The sequence below is a fragment of the Sus scrofa genome, chromosome 5, assembly GCF_000003025.6.
Source record: "Sus scrofa isolate TJ Tabasco breed Duroc chromosome 5, Sscrofa11.1, whole genome shotgun sequence".
NCBI classification, from domain to species: Eukaryota; Metazoa; Chordata; class Mammalia; order Artiodactyla; family Suidae; genus Sus; species Sus scrofa.
In genome coordinates this window covers 55,074,077-55,097,980 of record NC_010447.5, presented here as the reverse complement: position 1 = coordinate 55,097,980, position 23,904 = coordinate 55,074,077, and positions in this window count along the sequence as shown.

Genomic DNA, 23,904 nt, shown 5'->3' with positions numbered 1-23,904 from the left:
TGAGTTCATAATATCTGATGAACATGATTGAAATAAAGATAGTAGGTATTTATATGCCTGCTTACTTTTACCAACAATCCTGTTGACCATTTTGCGTTCCTACCCAAAATTTGTGTTGATTGTTATAACTAGGATTGTTTTCCCCTTCTTGTTCAGAAAAAGTAGAAATATCATCTTAATTTTGTTTAAGCTAAATTTTCAAATGTAGTAGTCAAAGAAATTGTATTTTCTAAAAAGTTGAATTTGCTTTCATTCTTGAGCTGATACAGTGCTGTGGTACACTAAATATGTACTAGCTCTGAGTTTTTCTCTCATTTTACTCTCAAATATAATCTCAAACTAATACTCTTCAAACTTCTGAAAAAATATCCTAAGAGAATTTGCCATGTGTCTTTCTCTAAGAAAGAGAAAACTAAAAAAAACTCAAAAATGCCTACCTCTAAATTCCTTAATGAGTCCATGACTAGGTTTGAGGTTTTGAAATTTCAGTCTCTGTAAAAATATCTTGAAGAACTTTAAGGATCAAATTTCCCAAATTTCTTATTTAGTTTAAAGGTTAACCATAAAACTACCTGGCATATTACTATAATATTCATATTCATTCAGTTAGTATATGGAAAGTTACTTGTGATAAATAAATTAAACTTGGATTTAAATTAACTCTTGGCATATAAAGTGATTTGATCCTCCATTTATTTTTCTATTCAGTAATATATTTTTCAGCCCAATTTCTGACACTCTACTCAATGTTATCAAATGTGAAAACGTTTTGAATTTTAGCTTTTTAGCTTTCCACTTCATCACCTTTCTCTGTCTCATTCTTTCTTTAAAGAGGATGTTATGGTATTCCCTGGTGGCCTAATGTTTAAAAACTCTGTGTTGTCACTGCTGTGACTCAGGTCACTGCTTTGGCTTGGTTTCAATCCCTGGCCCTGAAACTGCAACATGTCATGGATACAGCCAATAAAATATAAAATAATAAAATAAAATAAAATAGGGCTTTTATGATGAATCAGAAGTAGTCAGCTACCCTTGCTCTCTGAATGAATTTAATATTTTGCACATTTAAAAGTGTACAGTATTTATTTTGGCCAATTGCTAATACAGATTTCTCCACCATGTCTGGAATTTAAATCTCTTCCAAATCTGTTTGAACTCTGAAACTGCTCAGTTTACATATCCCTTGTTATTCTTTGTCCATACTTGTAAATTATCACCTTATGTATGTGCAGCTTAATCATCAAATAAAGATTCAATCTAACCCTTTTTGAAAATATTAAAACATTTTCTCTGGGAAATCTCTAGTTCTCCAATACTTTGTTCTTTAAATTCTAGAATCTTAAGCTTTCCAAACCTCCACTTCATTCTCCTCAACTTAGTAAGACACTGGGACTGTCCCTAGAACTTCCCCTTCCTATACCACAGAATAGAAAATGCTTCCAGGAACAAAGTCAGTATAAGCACTGCTTCTCTCTAGGCATCCTTATTCTGCATTGTTATCTACTCTGAAAATAGTTTCTTTTATTACATTTTTCCGTTTTAAAATTTGTTTACTATGGATGAATTAGTGGGTGAGGATATAGCCCCAGTTATTCCGTTATGAAAGAAGTTTCTTAGCATTATTTCTTTTAAAATTAATGTAACTTTACTTCAGGAAAAGTCACCTTTTTTGGTGTCCATTTCTGAAAGTTCTGAAAAATACATTGTCATGTGACCACCAGCACAATCATGATAGAGAAGAGTTCTACCACTTCCCCAAATTCCTCCATGCCCCTTTGAATGTCTAAATTGATGTTTTTCACTAACATTGGAAAATATTTGTACACTATCTCTTAAATTTTTTTTTCCTAGTCTCTTTTCTGTTTTTCTGGTTCTTGAATGGTATGAATGTTAGAAATGTGATATTTTCCTACAAAGATAATCTTCTTTTTCTATTATTTTACTCTTTTTTGCTGATTCATATTGATCAATGCTTCAAATTCACTCTTTCTTTTGTTGTATTCAGTCTATTGCTAAGGCCATTAAATTAGTTATTTTTAAGTCTTGCTAACTCTAACATTAGGATCATGTGACAATATGATTTTATTATATTTTTGATCTCTTTAGGATCATTTCTTTGCATGTCATATAATTTTTTTTCTTTTTATACTGGGCATTGTGGATAATATATTTTAACTGATTGTATTATTTGCCTTTAAATAGCTTTCAGTTTTGATCTGGCAGTAAGTTCATTTACTAGACATTTGCATTGACCTTGCTAAGACTTGATTTTAAGACTTGTGTAGATGTGTCTGTTTTAGTTTTTCCCTTAGTTTTAGGGCATAAACCTACTGCTCTTGCATAGCCCTTGGCTTTTCTGGCATCACAACTGAATATTTTTCTCCAACATCAGTCTATGATGGTTGGTAGAACTCCAATGTCTCCCTTGGAATTCTCTGTTCAAACTTTCAAATCCAAAGGAGATGCTCATGGTATGCCTTAGAATTATATTTTGAAAATGTGTAGTTTGGAATTCAGCGAAGGACTGGCATGACACCTATGCAGTTGTAGGGGTTGTTTCTCTTTGTCTTTTTCTTCCCTGGTATTTTGTTTCACATCCAGGTACAGGAATCAGAGAGAGTTCCAAACAGAAGCAATCTAAAGAATAGACTCTTACAAATATTGGCAACTGATCTTTGAAAAAGGAGCAAAGGAAATTGAGTACAGAAAGGCAAATTTTTTCAACAAATGGCTCTAACAACTGGACACTCACATGCAAATAAGAATGAATCTAGATAGAGACTTAACACCTTTCAAAAATAATTAACTCAAATGAATCATAGTCCAAAAAGTTAAAACATAGGATTACAATGATTATAGAAAAAAACATGTGAGAAAAATTAGGTGACCTTAGGTTTAGGGATGATTTTTTGGAAACAACAACAGAAGCATGATCCATGTAAGACAAAATTGATAAGTTGGACTCATTAAAACTTAAAAAAAGAGAAAAAGAAAAGTAAACTTCCATTGTGCAAAAGTCTCTATTAAGATAATGAAAAGATAAGCCATAGCCTGGGAGAAGATATTAGAAAAAACACATATAAGGTAAAGCATTTGCATTCAAAATATACAAGGAAATCTTTTTTTTTTTTTTTTTTTTTTTTTTTGGCTTTTTACGGTGGCACCCTGGCATATGCAGTTTCCCGAGCTAGGGATCAAATCGGAGCTGTAGCTGATGGCCTACACCACAGCCACAGCGGGATCTGAGCCACAGCCACAGGGGGATGTTAGAAGCAACTGCCACCTACACCACAGCTCACAGCAATGCCAGATCCTTAACCCACTGAGCAAGGCCAGGGATGGAACTTGCATCCTTATGGATGCTAATCAGATTCGTTTCCGCTGAGCCAAGACAGGAACTCCAAAATATGCAAAGAACTCTTAAACTCAATAATCAGAACAAAAAAAGCAATCCAATGATAAAGTCAGCAAAAGATTTGAACAGATACCTCCTTCAAATAGATACATAGTAGGTATATAGCAAATAAGCATGAGAAAAATGTTTAGCAACTGCCATTAGGGAAGTGCAAATTAATACAACAATGAAAAACACATCTAGTCAAATGGAAAAAAATCATAACACTGATAATACCAAATACTAGTGAGGATGAGGAACAACCAGAACTCTCATTCATTGCTAGTGGTAATACAAAATGGTACAACCTCTTCAAAATACAACTTTGCAGTTTCCTGCAAAGCTGAACATTGTCTGACCCTACCAGCCTATAATCTTTTCTCTGGCTGTCTACCCAAAAGACTGGAAAACTTACATTTACACAAAAACCTACATGTGAATGTTTATAATAGCTTCATTTATAATTGCCAAAACTAGAAGCAATCGAGATGTCCCTTAATAGGTGAATGAATAAACAGTGATATAGTCATACAATGGAATGTTACTTAGGAACAACCAAAAAATATAAGCTCTCAAGCTACAAAAAGATACAGAATAACCTCAAATGCATATTGTTAAGTGAAAGAAGCTGATCTGAAAACTATACAAACATGAAAATGATCAACAGTTGCTAGGGGTTCAAGAGAATGGAAGTTGGAGGAAAGGGTGAATAAGTAAAGCACAGCAAATATTTACATGCTGTTTATAATGTTGAAACTATTCTGTATAATACTATAATGGTGGATACATGACATTACACATTTGCCAGAATCCATAGAACTATGGACTTCAGTTACTAATAGTGTATCAATGTTAATTCACCACTTGTAACAAGTGCAAGATGTTAATGATAGAATCAGCTCTGAACAAGGAGGGGTGTGGGGGAGATACATGGGAAGTAAAATTATCTGTTCAATTTTTCTATAAACTTAAAACTGCTCTGAAAACACATCTATTAATTGTTTTATTTTGTTTTGTTTTTAGGAAAGATATTACAGTATAATTCTTATCCTCCAAAGGTTTACAGTTTGAGTGAAAAATCCTCAGCGATCAGGATAACATAAACCTATGGAAACAGAAGAACTTTAAATTATACACAATGATAGAGTTTCACTTGCAGCTAAAGTGTCTTTAATATGCTTGATGTAATCATTTCTCTTTAAATAGCCAATATAATTTAAATATTTAAGGTACAAATTTCATCTGTGAGATTCTTCCCAATAAGAGGATGGGGGGGAGTATCTGTTAAATATTCAATATTATGAGAAGCCTATCCACTTGATTTTCTCTCTAACTTCCTTCACTGTATTTGATAGAGTAGAAATTATACAATCCTCTACTTAGTATCGGAAAGTAAAAGGAAATAGGAGTCCACTTTAAACATTTATTCAACTAAATGGAAGTTCTAATTTAAAATTCACTGTAAAAAGCTTAAAAGATAAAAATACTTACCTTCCTTATCATTTAATTAAAATATTTTTAGTTGGTAGAAGCAATGAGATTCAAGCATGTCCATCTAGGAGGGATCTTGATGAGGTAGCATTGTCATTGATAGTCACAGTTATTATTATCATGGCATTTTATTTTGATTTAACTTTTTAAATTTTTTTCTTATTTCCTTAAATAATCTACATTATACTTTGTAAAATGTTATCATAAGTATCTTCTACCACACATATTCATAATAAGGTGGTTATGATGCATACTCCACATTACCACAACATATTATTTGTAAAATACAACAATGGATCAAAGCAAGAAAGAGTCATACATTCTGAATTTGATCCTGTATTTACTTGTTTTCTAACAGAAGATATAATTCAACCTAGAAAAGATGGAACTAATTAATGTTAGAGAAACAAATTAAAATTCTGCCAGACATTGAAGGGTTGCAAATGTGTTTAAATTTCCAAGGAAAGAGATCCAGGTGTCATTGTGAACAGCTCAATAAAGATGTCAACTTAATATTCAACAGTAGCTAAGCAAGATGTTTATTTGAATTATGAAAGGTAGAAAATATATGGAACACAAAATAAAATTATGTAAAGAAAACAATCAGTGCTAATGTTTTAGCAGTAGTATTTATTGTTAGATATTTTATCTTCATTAGAACATACAATCAATTCTATATTCATCAAATATGTATCAAGAACCTACTTGTACAGTTGAGGGAAATAGTTAACAATGTTCCATAGAAGAGGTAATTTTTGAACTTCACTTGAATAGTTAACAGCTGATGCCAAACAGACAATGGTATTAAAAGCATTTGGCACTAGCAAAACCTTGGGGATTTAAAACTAACGTATATTTGAAAGACAACATGTAGCTCAGTAGAATTTTTCTTTGTGTTACCTAAAAGGTAGGCATAGGCAGATCACAGAATTCTCAAATATAGTGGAAGAGAGGGTTTTGAATTGTATAATTATACAAATAAAAACTTAGCCAATTGCACCCCAGGTAATGTGTAAGTATATCATGTAGCCTCATGAGAATTCTATGAAGGAGATACTATTAGTCACATTACACAAATAAGAAAACTAAGAAATAGAAATGATAATTTGCTCAAAGTCCAAAATAATTGATAATTACTGGTAGGGCCGGAATCGAATCCAGCATGTTTAACTCTTAAGTATTACCCAACATTGAAAATGAATATCAGCAAGGGAAGTCTTCTCATGATTGAGTAAGAACTAATAGCATGTCACCTATGAACAGAGTTTTGCTTTAATGTCCTGAAGAAAAATACTCATGACTTAGTAGTAGATTTCTTCCAACGAAACACACCTGCTTTTCACTATTGTGTATTTTTTTGTTGGTTTTTTTTTTTTTTTTTTTTTTTTTTGAGGTGAGGTTGGTTTTTTTGGCTGCACTTGCAGCATGGGGAATTTCCCTGGCCAGGGATCAAACACATGCCATAGCTGTAACCAAAGCCATAGCAGTGACAATACTGGATCCTTAAACTGCTGGACCATGAGGGAACTCCTGCTTTTAATTATTTCCTCTCTCTGTCTTTTGAACAATGTGACACTTTTTAATCTATCTCTTTTTTAATTATGGTTTTCTCTGGATAGATGTGGTACATATATACAATGGAATACTACTCAGCCATAAAAAAAAAACAAAATAATGCCATTCGCAGCAATACGGAGATTCTCATACTAAGTTAAGTAAATCAAAAAGAGAAAGACAAATACCATATGATATCACTTACTTGTGGAATCTAAAATGAGGCACAAATTGAGTTGCTGTTGTGACTCTGCAGTCACGAAGCTGACTAGTATCCATGGGCACATGGGTTTGATCCCTGGCCCCACTCAGTGGGTTAAGGATCCAGTGTTGCCATGAGCTGCAGTGTAGGTCGCAGACACAGTTTGGATCTGGCATTGTTGTGGCAGTGGCATTGGTTGGCAGCTGCAGCTCCAGTGTGACACCTAGCCTGAGAACTTCCATATGCCAAGGGTGTTGCCCTAAAAAAATAAAATAAAATGAGACACAAATGATCCTATCTGCAAAACAGAAACAGATTATGGACATGGAGAGCAGATTTATGGTTGCTAGGGGAAGGGGAAGGAAATAGGATGGACAGGAAATTTGGGGTTAGTAGATGCAAACTATTACATTTAGAATGGATAAGCAATGAGGTCCTACCTACTGTACAACACAGGGAACTATGTCCAACCTCTCAGAATAGACCATGGTGGAAGATAGTATGAGAAAAAGAATGTGTGTGTATGTGTGTGTGTGTGTGTGTGTGTGTATGTGTGTGAGTGTGTGTGTGTGTGTGTGTGTGTGTGTGTGTGTATGACTGGGTCACTATGCTGTGCAGCAGAAATTGACACAACACTGTAAATCAACAATACTCTAATAAAAATAAAATAAACAAAACAAACAAAAACCCCTCAAAACCCCCAAATTATAGAAATAAGCACAGGGATATAAATACACTAATAGAATTCAAATTGCTTATTTTTATTCAATAAACTAGATACATTCTACAACTAAATAAAACAAACACAAAAAATTTTTAGAAAGTTTCTTGCCAAGTTTCTGCGATGTATTTTCACTCTCTGGTATTGTCTGAGTCCTGAGACTACAACTCCCACACCAGTGCAACCTGTCTGATGCAAAATATTGTGGGATGATAACAGTTAAAGTCTCATTAATGATGGAGGCAGAGGCAAAGGTCAAAAAAACTAAGGAACTTTAAGAGCTTGAGAGTAGTCATTCACTTACAAATGTTGTACTTTTGTTTCTTGTCTTTATGGTGCTGTTGATTTGGGTGGTTTCAGTGATTTTTCAGGGGTATTTTAAATAGAGATTAAAGCAAGATAAGGAATGCACTGCATGACAGCTAACATAACTTACACAGTCTTTTTCTGAGTCCATTGCATTTGTTTAATTTTTTTTTCAACTTTAAAAATGATGTACTAAGCACAATTTAAAAATTCTAATAGTAAGCATATAGCAGTTCTGTCAGATATTGTAGTAAGTGCTTGATGTATATTACCTTATCTAATCTTCAAAAAGTTTTGGTTAGATGTAATATTAGTATCCCCATTATGCAGTTATAGGAATATAATCTGGTTTGTGTACTAAGAACTTTGCATTTCACTAATTAACTATTTTTTTTATTTTACCTCTGCTTTTTTTTATGTATATAATGATTTTTATTTTTTTTTAATTATAACTGGTTTACAGTGTTCTGTCAATTTTCTACTATACAGCATGGTGACCCTCATTAATTAACTTTTTGATGCTTATTTAATTAGAACTTTTGTTTATTAGGAAGATAAACAATCCCTAAACTCCTAAGTCCAGAAAATGTAATTTTCTCAAATAAAAAATATAGTCTTTAATGCTAGAAAAGAAAATGATGGATGAGAACTTATTATGAATTTGTTAGCACTATATCCAGAAAAGGAAATAAAGAGGCTTGGTGAGAGAGACTCTAGGGGAAGTTAGAACTTTCCCAACCAAATGGATAAAGGCAATTGAAAATTTCCCTGTCATCAAATATATGGGCTTTGCTCATCCAATTATTTTTTAAAACTTTCTTATAGTTCTATTTCAAGAAACCTTCCAGATTTTTTAACTGTGATACCAGGGAAATAGATTACAGCAAACTAAGAAGTAACGATACTTTTCTGGGTTTTTTTGTTTTTTGTTTGTTTTCTTTTTTTAGCTGGTTCCATGTCATACAGAAGTTCCCAGACCAGGGATCAAACCCGCATTACAGCAGTGACAACACTAGGTACTTATCCCACTAAGTCATCAGGGAACTCCTATAATTTTCTATTTTAATCAGGGGTAATGATAGAGAACATGATTTGTTATTCTTATTTAAATTATAGTCTAAGATGAGTAGTTTATTTATTTAGTCTTTCTTTCTAAAATGTTTTCTAAAGATTTCAATTTGTGTTGAAAATAATTGTGATTCATATGATAAATGTGGATGCAACAGGTTGGAAATAAGTATGCCAACTCGAAAACGACTATTTGTTAAAATCAATTTTTTTTTCCAATTTTTAAGACTGTCAGGCAAGAATTTAGAAGTTGTTTTTCCTATGATAATTATGATAATTTTGATAACCTACCTCTTTCTTTGACCTTTATTCTAATCAGTCAGTTCTTGTCCTCAGAAATCCTTTTTTCCTCACAGCATAGGAATAGTCAATATTCCTACTGAAGTAAGTATTGCCCTTTTGAATGGAACAATTTATTCAAAGAAACCACCTAGGAAATATGCAGCCAAATTCCCAACTTATTTCAATTAGTACTTCCGGTCTTTCATAGGTCTGTGAATGAGTAACAGACATGGAAACTTGGTGCTAGAGTATGAACAATCAGCTAAATATACCCACAGAAAAGTATTGATAGGTCAAAGTTTATAAGCAAAAAACCCTCAGATACAAATCTGTATGTGTTCACATGTTAGAAATAGGCATAATTATACCTCACAAGATGCAAAAAATACCTCATTTTGTGAAACTATTTTCTGAAATTGGATTTAGTAGCCTTTACACCAAAGGAATCCACATTTGATTTTAAAGTAAATTCATAAAATTTAAAACAGTCCTAAAAATCTCTTTCCCTCTCCTTCTATTCCTTTTTCTCTTTATTTTCATTATTTTCTTGCTTCATTTTTTTCTTTCTTCCTCTTCTCTCTCCCCATTTTCTTTATCTCTCCTATTTCTCTATTTTTTCTCTTCTCTCACTTATTTCTTTCTTCCTTTTCTTGCCTCTCTTAACTCAAAATTGTGTTTTCAAGCATGGCAGTAATATAAATGTCTCTTCTGAGAAAATGGGAATGTGAAAATATGCTCTCAGACACAAAGAATGTAGAACAAGTAACTTGCACATACACACATACTCTATTCATTTATGTCATTAAGCAATTAAAACATTCAGGGTATTTCCGAAAGAAAAAAAAAAAAAATATATATATATATATATATATACCAGACTACTTCTTTTACTAGCAAACAAACTGTATCACAAATTACGTAGTCTAAAGTACTAATCAGAATGTTAATATCTTACTCTGACTGTCAAACATAAGGTGAAACTCTCCCTTTTGAAGTTAGTTATGGCCAAATCACTTGATTTGTTCTACAAAATGGGAGTGGAAGTGACGTGTGTCACTTTTGAACAGAAGCTTGAAAACACAGGGGTGATTTGTTCCATTCTCTTCTCCCTGCTGTGATAATCTGAGAATGAGGCTCCAGATGGACCAGCTGTCAGTATGGGAGACTGACTGCCTACAATGACCACAAAACTCCTTGTTAACCTGAAATGGACATGGAATAAAGACTGAGAAATAAAATTTCATTGTGTTAAGACTCTGAGATTTTTGAGTAGTTTTTTTTGTTTGTTTGTTTGTTTTTGTGTTTGTTTTTTTTTTTCTGTATAGGGTATGGATGCCACCACTTTCAACCTTAAACTTTACCATTTGTTAATATGGAGCTCCTAGTAAAAATGTGTGCACTATACTACTTCAAATACCTATGTTTTTTATTATTGTTCCTTTTGCCCAAATTACATGTTTTAAAAATGAATGTTTATCAACTGTCTAAATATTTTAAGAAATACATTAGATACTTGAGCAAGACATAAGCAAAACTTCTCCATTGATGTTTATTCCATTCAATTTTATTAACTTAAATATTCTTTGCACTTCAAATTTGGGGTCAATGTTATTTCTTCCAGGAATCCTTAGTGGAACCAAGAGAATTTGCCATGTGTGTTTACTCTCTGTGCCCATCTATTCATTCTTACACCAAACTTTATTTATTTTTTCCTATATTTAAACAACAACAAAAAGCCAAAAACTTTTCATTCATTTCTCCCACCCCCAACTACCCTGGCCTTTGACAACATTTAAAATAGAGATTTAAAAAATAACTGTAGAAGAGATTGATAAAACCAAAAGCTGGTCCTTTGAAAAAGTAAACAAAATTGGCAAATTTCTGGCTAGACTCACCAAGAAGAGGAGAGAAAAAACCCAAATAAACAAAATAAGAAATGAAAAAGAAGTCACAACTGATACTACAGAAATACAAAAAACCATGAGAGAATACTATGAACAATTGTATGCCAACAAATTTGACAACCGAGAAGAAATGGACAACTTTCTAGAGACTTACAGCCTGCCAAAACTGAATCAAGAAGAAATAGATCAACTGAACAGACCAACCACTAGAAATGAAATTGAATATGTCATAAAAACACTCCCTACAAATAAAAGTCCAGAACCAGATGGCTTCAGGTGAATTCTACCAAACATACAAAAAGAAACTAATGCCCATTCTCCTTAAACTTTTTCAAAAGGTTGAAGAAGAAGGAACACTCCCAAAGACATTCTATGATGCCACCATCACCCTAATTCCAAAACCAGACAAAGATACCACCAAAAAATAAAACTATTGGCCAATATCTTTGATGAAAAAAGATGCAAAAATTCTCAACAAAATTTTAGCCATCTGAATCCAACAACATATCAAAAAGATCATATACCATGACCAGGTGGGATTCTTCCCAGGTGCACAAGGATGGTTCAACATACACAAGCCAAACAACGTCATACACCACATTAACAAAAAAAAAGCCAAAAACCACATGATCATCTCAACAGATGCAGAAAAAGCATTTGACAAAGTCCAACATCCCTTCATGATCAAAACTCTCAACAAAGTGGCTATAGAGGGAACATACCTTAACAAAATCAAAGCCATTTATGACTAACCCACAGCAAATATAATACTCAATGGAGAAAAGCTGAAAGCCTTCCCACATAAATCTGGAACAAGACAAGGATGCCCACTCTCACCACTTTTATTCAACATAGTTTTGGACTTCCTAGCCACAACAATCAGATAAACAAAAGAAATAAAAGGTATCCAAATAGGAAGAGAAGAGGTAAAACTGTCACTGTATGCAGATGACATGATACTATATATAGAAATCCCTAAGGGCTCAACACAAAAACTACTTGAACTGATCAACGAATTCAGCAAAGTAGCAGGATATAAGATTAACATTCAGAAATCAGTTGCATTTCTCTATACTAACAATGAAATATTAGAAAAGGAATACAGAAATACAATACCTTTTAAAATTGCACCCCAAAAAATCCAACACCTGGGAATACACCTGACCAAGGAGGTAAAGGATTTATATGTTGAGAACTATAAAACATTAATCAAAGAAATTAAAGATGTAAAGAAATGGAAAGATATTTCATCCTTCTGGGTTGGAAAAATTAATATTGTAATAATGGCCTTACTACCCAAAGCAATCTACAGATTCAATGCAATCCCTATCAAATTACCCATGACATTTTTCACAGAACTAGAATAAACAATCCAAACATTTATATGGAACCACAAAAGATCCAGAATTACCAAAGCAATTCTGAGGATCAAAAACCAACCAGGGAGTTCCGTCGTGGCGCAGTGGTTAACGAATCGACTAGAACCATGAGGTCGCGGTTCGGTCCTGCCTTGCTCAGTGGGTTAACGATCCGGCGTTGCGTGAGTGTGGTGTAGGTTGCAGACGGCTCGGATCCTGCGTTGCTGTGGCTCTGGTGTAGGTGGTGGCTACAGCTCCGATTCAACCCTAGCTGGAACTCATATGCGCGGAGGCCAAGAAATAGCAACAACAACAACAAAACAAAAAAAAAAAAAAAAAAAGACAAAAAAAAAAAAAAAAAAAAAAAAAAAAACCAACCAGGGGGCAAGACTCTCCCAGGCTTCAGGCAATATCACAAAGCCACAGTCATCAAGACAGTGTGGTATTGGTACCAAAACAGACATACAGATGAATGGAACAGAATAGAGAACCCCAAAATAAACCCTGACACCTATGGTCAATTAATCTTTGAGAAAGGTGGCAAGAACATAAAATGGAGGAAAGACAGTCTTTTCAGCAAGTATTCCTGGGAAACCTGGACAGCTGCATGCACATCAGTGAAACTACAACACCCCCCCACACCATGCACGAAAATAAGCTCAAAATGGCTGAAAGACTTAAATATTAGACAGGACACCATCAAACTTATGGAAGAGAATATAAGCAAAACATTATCTGACATCAACTTTACAAACATTTTCTCAGGTCAGTCTCCAAAAGCGACAGAAATAATGGCAAAATTAACCAGTAGGACATAATCAAACTGACAAGATTTGAACAACAAAGGAAACCAAAAAGAAAACAAAAAGACAACTTATAGAATGGGAGAAAATAGTTTCAAGTAATTCAACTGACAAGGGCTTAATCTCTAAAATATACAAACAAACTCATGCAACTCAACAGCAAAAAAGCCCAAAACCCAATGGAAAAATGGGCAAAAGACCTGAATAGACATTTCTCCAAGGAAGATGTGCAGATGGCCAACAAGCACATGAAAGAAAATGCTCAACATCCCTGATTATTAGAGAAATACAAATCAAAACTACCATGAGATACCCCTCTCACACCAGTCAAAATGGCCATCATTAATAAGTCCACAAATAACAAGTGCTAGAGGGGGTATGGAGAAAAGGGAACCTTCCTGCACTGTTGGTGGGAATGTAAACTGGTACAGCCACTATAGAGAACAGTGTGGAGGTACCTTAGAAATATATACATAGACCTACCATATGACCCAGCAATCCCACTCTTGGACATATATCTGGACAAAATTTTCCTTGGAAAAAGACACACGCACCCATCTGTTCATTGCAGCACTATTCACAACAGCCAAGACATGGAAACAACCCAAATGTCCATCAACAGATTACTGGATTAGGAAGATGTTGTACATACACAGTAGAATACTACTCAGCCATAAAAATAATGAAATAGTGCTATTTGCAGCAACATGGATGGAACTAGAGACTCTCATACTGAGTGAAGTAAGTCAGAGAAAGACAAAGACCATATGATATCACTTATATCTGGAATCTAATATATGGCACAAATGAGCCTTTCCACAGAAAAGAAAATCATGAACTTGGAGAATAGACTTATGGTTGTCAAGGAGAGGGGAGGGAGTTGAATGGAGTGGGAGCTTGGTGTTAATAGATGGAAACTATTGATTTTGGAATGAATTAACAGTGAGATCCTGCTGTGTAGCACTCGGAACTATGTCTGGTCACTTATGATGGAGCATGATAATGTAAGCGAATAGAATATGTACATGTATGGGTAACTGGGTCACCATGCTGTATAACAGAATAAAAAATTGTATTGAGGAGGAGTTTCCATTGTGGCGCAGTGGTTAACGCATCCAAATAGGAACCATGAGGTTGCGGGTTCGATCCCTGGCCTTGCTCAGTGGGTTAAGGATCCGACGTTGCCATGAGCTGTGGTGTAGGTCGCAGACGCGGCTCGGATCCCACGTTACTGTGGCTCTAGCATAGGCTGGCAGCTACAGCTCCGATTCGACCCCTAGCCTGGGAACCTCCATATGCCGCAGGAGCAGCCCAAGAAATGGCAAAAAGACAAAAAAAAAAATTGTATTGGGGAAATAGCAATTGAAAAAAAAAGAATTAGAAGAGGCTGGGAATGCAATAGCATTAGAAAACAAAATGATCAGGATAAATACTGGAAAGAATAAATAAAAACTATTGAATTCCTTTGGGGAAAAAAAACAGTAAATACTCATAAAATTCAACTGCAAGTTCACAGTAACATTTGAAATGAAAGTTGCTTCTTTAACTAATATATACATTGTGCTAAAATTTTCAACTATATTTTTTTGCTCAAACTCAGAATTTTACTCCATCAAATTTTCTCAGGAAATGCAATCAAATCTCTGTATGCTACTTAGTTGCCTTATGACTAAAATGATAGGTGTGTTGAAGTAATGTGCAATGACCTTTATAGGATTAATATAAATTAAAATCTAAGAAGGAAACAGAGTTAATCTATGGAAATAAGTTCAAGAGTTTGTTTCACAGTTTCCTATAAGAAATAAGAAACATTCTTCTTTTCAAAGGCAATACAATGCAGCATAGATACTCTTTTCAACAAATAATTTTGGAATAACTGGACAGCCACATGAAGAAAAATTAGTCTAAACATGTCCCTTACACTCTTCACAAATACCAAGTCAAAATGTATCAGAAGCCGAAAATTATAACACACAAAACTAAACTTCCTAGAAAATAACATAGGACAAAATCTAGATGACCTAGGATATGGCAATTATTTTTTTAGATACAACACCAAAGGCATGATCTATAAAAGAAACAATTGATAAACTGGGTTTCATTATAATTAAAAACTTCTGCTCTGCAACAGACAGTGTCAAGGGAATGAGAAGACAAGCCATAGACAGAGAGAATATATTTGCAAAAGGAATATCTGATAAAGGACTGTTATCCAAATATACAAAGAACTCCTAAAACTCAATGGTAAGAACAGAAACAACTTGAATGAAAAGTGGGTCAATTTATTTTATTTTATTTTATTTTATTGTCTTTTCTAGGGCTGCACCTGTGGCATATGGAGGTTCCCAGGCTAGGGATCCAATCAGAGCTGTAGCCACTGGCTTACACCAGAGCCACAGCCATGTGGGATCCGAGCCGCGTCTGCAACCTACAACACAGCTCATGGCAACGTCAGATCCTTAACCCACTGAGCAAGGCCAGGGATCAAAACTCCCATCTCATGGTTCCTAGTTGGATTTATTAACCACTGAGCCACAACGGGAACTCCGAAAGTGGGTCAAATATCTTAAGGTACACCTCACTAAAGAAGACATATAGGTGCCACATAATTGAAGGGAAACACGCTCCACATCATGTCACCAGGGAAATGCAAATTAAAACAATACGATTTTACCACACACTTACTAGAATGGAGAAAACTCAGAACACAAAGAACACCAAATCCTGACTGATGAAGATGTGCAGAAACAGAAACTCTCATTCATTGCTAATCGAAATGCAAAATATAACAAATATGAAAACTGTTGTTGGAATAAAAACCTGAACACAAATAATTATACTACCTTTATTCATAATTTCCAAATTTGGAAACAACCAAGAAGTTCTTCGGTACGTACTTAGATAAGTAAACTGTGGTACAGGCAGACAATGTAATATTATTCAGCACCAAAAAAAATGAGTTATCAAGTTATGAGAAGACTCGGAGGAAACTTAAATGCATATTTGTGAGTGAAAGAAGTCATTCTGAAAAGCCTACCTACTGTATGATTCCAACTACATGACATTCTGAAAAAGGCAAAACTATAGAGAAAATAAAAATATCAGTGGTTGCCAAAGATGACATGGACAGATGAATAGGCAGAGTACAGAGGATTTTTAAGGCAATGAAAATACTCTGCATCATATTATAATGATGTGTATGTGACCCAATACATTTTTCCAGACCTACAGAATGTAAAACACCAAGTTGAACCCTCAAGTAAACTATGGACCTTGGGTGATTATGTGTCAATATATGTTCATCCTGGTGAATGATGATGTATAATGAATGAAAAATGTATCATCCTGGTGAATGATGATGAAAATGAGGGAAGTTGTGCATGTGTTAGAGCAGGGGGTATACTGGAATTCTCTATATCTTTCTTTCAACTTTGATGTAGAGCTAAAACTGCTCTTGAAAAATAAAGACTTAAAAAACACACGCACATTAGAAAGTGAACATATCGACCATGTCTCGGCTATTTCTAGTTATGCCTGACTTTAAAGTTGTCCCCTGTGAAATCTATATATGTATTACTGAAGTTTTAATTTTCATTTTTGTCAAAGTTCACAGAAATAAAATGATAATTAACTCTTCCCAAGTAACTGAATAACGTTAAAGAGAATTAAGACAATGTTCTGGACCACTAAGTAAAATTACTTTTTTCTTCTACTACTACTAATAAATACAACTTGAGTTACATATTAGCTCATATGAAAAATGAATTTTGGTCTCCAGTATATGTCAAATTAATTGAATATTCCACCACTATTTTGGCGATTATAGACTAAGTTTAAGATTATAAGTTGCTACAGAAATTACTGGCTTAATTTCTATCTGTCTACTTTAATGTATATCTTCACAAAGCATAGAGTTATGAATAAGTTCCAAAATTCCCAGCCTGACATATAAGTCTGGGTTTTTTTCTGTGATTCTATTTACCTCTCTAAATGCTTGGAATTATGTTTTAAAGCTTGTAACACTATGCAATTAGACTAATCAAGTTAGCTCTTTACTTACAATGCCTTTTTCTTTTTTCTGCCTTTGTACTTTAAGCTTCTTCACCTTTCCAATTTACTGAAAGGTGGCATAGTACATTCAGCTCGAGAAATAGTTTATACTAGACAGATAAGTTCATTTGATTTAAAATAGTTCACATAAAACATACTAATATCATCTATCTCCAGGCCAAGTTTTAAATGAAGCTTTCACAATGACAAAAAAATAATGGACTATAAAACATAACATCCTACAAAGTGCATGTGGGAGATGGAGGGTATTCATCCAAAATGGAACAGAATATGCAACAAATTTGATTTCACTAACTAGTAAATGCTCCATTTTTCATTAATGAAAAATTTCAGTAATACAAATCATATTTTCAGGAACCTGTTTCTTCTATAAAAGTGATGCAGTCTTTAACTGAGCCTATATGAACCTCCATTTAAATTACAAAAAAAGTCCTTACATTTTTTTGCCAAAAGGATAATCTTTATCATTAAAATAGGTTTTATAGTGCCATTTAAATCTTTGGTAGCTTGCCTGGAAATGAACATGTTTCATGAATATTTAAAATTAGTGAAGATGTCAATTTCTGATGTTGATCACCTCCAGCCACTCAATATTAAACAGAGAGAACAGCCCACTCAATATTATATTCACCTTTCAAAGGTTGATTCAAATTCTTCACATCTTATATGGGAAAGATCACAGCTTGGGTCATAGGGTATTGGAATATATTGCCAAAATTACTATGCTATTTTAACAAATTATATTGAATTTGTTTGAATAGCAGCAAAAAAAGATTAGTGAATTGCAACGACCTTATCTATAAAGTATGAGTATGTAATTCTTGATTTTCTGGAGCAAAATGGTTTCTTTGCTATTTGTTTATATTTATTGACCTACTGTCTATTTCACTGTATCTACATTTCTGTTAGCCTTGCATGTTGTCCAAAAACTTTATTCAATGTTTTGATTTTTTTAATTATGTTTTTTTCCTAATATTTCTAGCATATAGCATTTTATTAACTATTTGATACTCTCCAATTATGAGTCCTCTGGACTCAACTCTCACCTTGTATACAGAGAGCCAGATTAGCTCAATCACTGAATCACTGTACAGGTAATTATTTCCCACTGGGACAGCCAGGAAAACTTCTAAGTGGCATCCCAGCCAGATTTTCACCAATAACAATAATAATAGTAATAATAATTACAGAAAATCCTCACAGAATTTTTTAATGTCTACTTTTCAATTTTCCAAATTTTCCTGAGATATTCTGCTACAGTTCTGCTAGTAGCAGTACTAGTAAAACAAATAGGATACAATATGTTTTGTTTTGTTTTGTTTTGTTTCTTAATGCTTTGAGAGAACATTGCTAATGTCCTAAAGAACAAGCACGTGAAAACTAGAGGTGATATTATTTGGACTTTAAGATTATGTTTTAAGAAAAAATCTTGGATTTCCATTGTGATGAAATGAAAATGAATCTGACTAGTATCCATGAGGTTGCAGGTTCAATCCCTGACCCCGCTCAGTGGGCTAAGGATCCTGCATTACCATGAGCTGTGGTGTAGGTCACAAACTCAGCTTGGTTCCTGTGTTGCTGTGGCTGTGCTGTAGGCTGGTAGCTGCAGCTCCAATTTAACCACTAGCCTGGGAACTTCCATGTGCCACACCAGTGGCCCTTAAAAAAAAAGAAAAGACATGGAAACAACCCAAATGTCCATCAACAGATGATTGGATTCGGAAGAGGTGGTATATATACACAATGGAATACTACTCAGCCATAAAAAAGGATGACATAATGCCATTTGCAGCAACATGGATGGAACTAGAGAATCTCATCCTGAGTGAAATGAGCCAGAAAGACAAAGACAAATACCATATGATATCACTTATAACTGGAATCTAATATCCAGCACAAATGAACATCTCAGAAAAGAAAATCATGGACTTGGAGAAGAGACTTGTGGCTGCCTGATGGGAGGGGGAGGGAGTGGGAGGGATCAGGAGCTTGGGGTTATCAGACACAACTTAGGATAGATTTACAAGGAGATCCTGCTGAATAGCATTGAGAACTATGTTTAGATACTCATGTTGCAACAGAAGAAAGGGCGGGGGAAAAATGTAATTGTAATGTATACATGTAAGGATAACCTGACCCCCTTGCTGTACAGTGGGAAAATAAAAAAAAAAAAAAAAAAAAAAAAAAAAAAGAAAAGAAAAGAAAGAAATCTTGAGGAAACAAAAGAGTATGTCTATGTTAATGGTAGAGTCAAAATATGAGGAGACAACTTTCAAGGTAAACAATCCTTAAAAGAAACTAGAAAAACCAGGGCGATACTTCTTAACCTCCACCTATAGAATACCTACATAGCTATGAGTATTATTTCTCATGTTAGATATTAGAAAATATCTAATACCCTATGGAAAACAAAATTTATCTATGTGGGATAGGATGTAGGAAAATAGCACAGGTTTAGAATCATATGTGCTCTGGCAGAATGCCACTTAGACCTCTCAGGTGAAATGTGCCTATAGATTAAGAATAGACTTGGGGCTTGGTGGAATGCCATCAAGCCTCTTGCAGAGATTGATTGTACTAGGGGACAAACCAAGAAACTGACTCTGCTCTGGTGGTTTAGAAAAAAGAACTTTGATCAGAACGTCTTGCATATGAGGCTCAGGTGACTGTTACAAACCCTGCAGTTGATAATCTGTAGCTATTTCTGCTTGATCATATCTGTTTAACCTTTAACTGGGAGTGGGGCTAGGGGACATGTAGGCACTTGCAAGATTCTCAATAAAAAGACAGCCTAAAATCCTATTTGGCACTTGGGCTTCTAAGCACAGAACTCAAGTCTCCTCTCTTTTTTCTGTCAGTTGTAGCTGGTTCCACATTGGACATGGAATAATAACAGTGTCAGGAATGCATTCCCCTGACAGATCTACATAGATATATTACAGTTCAAGTCAAAATTTCAATAAAGTTTTTCATGTAAATTGGCAAGAAGACATATTTTTATATTGAAAAGCAAATTATCAAAAGAAACTGAGATATTCCTGACAAGATGTGAAATGAATAAGACCTGGCCTTTCAAAATCAAAGCTTAATTAAGAGCATGCATTATAGGTGTTATAATAAACAAATTATTACAGAGACATAAAAGAGAAACAAGGACTAGACCCATAAATATATAGAAGTCTTACTTATGACAAAGATTTCATTGTATTTCAGTGTGGGAAATTAAGGATACCAATATCTGCTGCTGGGACAATTATTGTCAAACTGGAAAAAAATCAAATTTTATTTCTTCTGTACACTAAACACTAAGAGCAATCTACATGGGTTAAAAAAGTCAATCAATGTATCTTACACACAAAAAGATAAAACCTTTAGCAGACAGTATAAAATAATACTCTTTCTATTCTTATTAAAATTTAAAGTAAATCTTTGATAAATCTCATTGTTTTAAAATTAAGCTTTCTAAGAGTTCCCATTGTGGTGCAGTGAAATGAATCTATTATTCATGAGGTGTTTGATCCCTGCCCAAGTAGGTTAAGGATCCAGCATTGCCGTGAGCTATGGTGTAGGTTGCAGACACAACTTGGATCTAGCATTGCTGTGGATCTGGTGTAGGCTGACAAGTGCAGCTCTGATTCAGCCCCTAAACTGGGAACTTCCACATGCCTCAGGTGCAGCCCTAAACAGCAAACTAATTAATTAATTAATTAATTACATTAGAAAGTTTTCTGCTAATTGAAATATGCTTTAAAGAAAGAAAAATAAAAATCACAGACTTATGACTTAATAAGAAAGTTGACTTAAAAAGAATTAATTCCAGAACTTAGAAAGAACTCACTCAAGTCAATAACAAAAGGCAAACAATAGAAAAAAATAGTAAAACACAGTAATAAGTTCTATACAATAAATAAAGCACAAATAAAAAAGTCTTTATTTATCTTTAAAATTAAAATTAAAATCTCAATTAAATGCCATTTTTCATGAACTGGATTTAAGAACTTTAAAATGTTTGATAATACCATCTACTGGTAAATATGAAGTAACTGAATGTTTAAACACAGCTGGCCTAAGTGTAAATTTTTAAATCATGTTGATAAACAATGCTTTTATTTATTTATTTATTTATTTTTGCTATTTAGGGCCGTATATAGAGGTTCTCAGGCTAGGGGTTGAATCAGAACTTCAGCTGCCCTGCCTATACCACAGCCACAGCAATGCGGGATCTGCTGCATCCACAATCTACAGAGCAACTCTGGATTCTTAATGCACTGAGTGAGTCCAGGGATTGAATCCATATCCTCATTGATATTAGTCAGGTTCAGGTTTATTACTGTTGGGCCATAATGGGAACTCCAAAAATGCTTTTTACAATAAAAGATATATATATATATATATTCTAAAAACTCTTCTATACTCTAGACACTTCTATTTGTGTATCAGAAATGCCCATAGAAGCACTATTTGTGATAGGCAAAAAAACAACAGAAGAATGGACAAAGAAGTCATGGAGCAGTCATATTGTGCAACACTATAGCAGTAAAATTGAAAGAATTGTAGTTATACCTGTTGTTATCAGTTGATGTCCCATCAGGAAAGAGAAATTAGACAGTGTTTAAGCCTTGAAAGTTAGTAAAAATAAATTATTATCTCTTTTTTTTGGTCTTTTGTCTTTTTTTAGGGCCACACGTGTGGCACATGGAAGTCCAGTTGGAGTTGTAGCTGCAACATACACCACAGCCACAGCTACGCAAGATCTGAGCCGTGTCTGCAACCTACACCAGAGCTCATGGCAACTCCAGATCCTTAACTTAGCGAGGCCAGGGACTGAATCCACATCCTCGTGGATACTGGTTGGGCTCATTAACCACTGAGCCATGATGGGAACTCCCTAAAAATAAATTATTAACTGTAACAGGGAATTGGAAAAAACAAAGGATTGGTTAGGAGTAACGGGAACTCTGAAAAATATAGAAATTGCTTATAAAAGGAAAAGCCAGTACTCCTCAAGCTGAGATTGAGTGCTCAAGGAAGAGCTGCTACACACACACACACACACACACACACACACACACCCCCACACACACACCCTGCACCTTGAAGTGAGATCCAGAGCTTTTTGGAGAGGACATGGTCAAGGCTATCTGAATGCAGAGAAGTGGTGCCATAGGAAACCACCCACCCCCAGAAAATCATATCATAGGGAAGAACCTTATCAAAGGCACTCTGCTGCACAAAAACAACGTTCCAAAATTTTAAAATATGATAAAAATAAATGAAGCCAGTGGAGAACATTATAATTAATTGAAGCAATAGAAGTATTTTAACTAAATCTAAGCAGAGAAAAAAATACTTAACAAAACTATTAAATCACAACACATTTTTTTTCATGTGCTTTTTGGTTGCTAATTCTGCAGTATGAAAATATTATATATAATAAATACTTAAATAAATAATTAAAAATACAATGCAGTCTTATTTTATTAAGACATCAATAAGTGATTTTGTATTAAAAACCCTGTAAGAGTATATATATCCATAAGTTATAACTGTTTTGCTCTTGGATAAGTAATGGACAAGAGGCTAAAATTGGAGAACAAAACAAAACTAAATTAATTAAAAACATCTATGTACTGTTGATATGTTAAAGAGTTTATTGAAAAGTGCGATCAGGAAAAAAAAGTCCAGCTGGATGGAAAATAAAGACAATTTGGAAAATACCTAAAAGGTTTATGACTATAGAAAAATGGCTCAAGCTGTATTACAAATGGCTCAGTTTATATAAATAGTATCTTGTACTCATCCCATGTGCTTAATATCTGAAAATCTAATCCTAGTATATTAATGTTTCATAGAAAAGAAAAAAATTAATTTCTAGTTTTACATTCTTTATCAATGCAGAGCATAAAATCATGCCTTGCCTGATATTGCATTGACTTGAATTGGATGTGAAAAATCACTGATTCTGTGATCAATAAAGGAAATTAATTTAATATGTATTTCTCCTTTAGGTATAAACTTAGGTACAAATGTTGATGGATAAAATTGTCTGGAAAGAAATTTCAGCTACCAAATTAAAAAGAAACAACACAATTGAAATACCACTGTTGTAGTAACAGCGATAACAGTAATATCACTCAAAATAATAGATCTAACCAATAGTAATCTATGATTGCTAATATTACACAATGAAAATCTAACAGGAAGATTTACAGAAGGATGGATCAGAGTGCCAATAATTTAACACATTTATTGATTTCAGCATTACAAAAAGAGAAACAATTAGATATTTTGTGCTTCCTGGTGTGCCACAATTTGGAAATACTGAATACCATATTTCAAAAAAATTTACCAAAAATTTTAGAACCTGAATTTAATCAAGTTTCTCACTTCCAGTTTGTAGTAACTATAGGTCAAAGAAACAGATTAGAAGACACTGTAATACTGTTGTAGTTGCAATATCCTCAATGTGGGAAACATCACAGGACAAATTATTTGTGTTTTTTTATAAAACAAATAAATGTAAAGAAAAATATCAAAATGGCTTTGAGACACAGAAAAGAAATGCACTTTGGGAGTTCCCTTCATAGCTCAGTGGTTAACAAACCTGACTAGGATCCACGAGAATGCGGTTCGATCCCTGGCCTCACTTGGGGGGTTGGATATGCAGCTTTGCTGAGAGCTGTGGTTTTGGTGTCTTGGATCCTGCACTGCTGTGGCTGTGGTATAGGCCAGCAGCTGTAGCTCTGATTC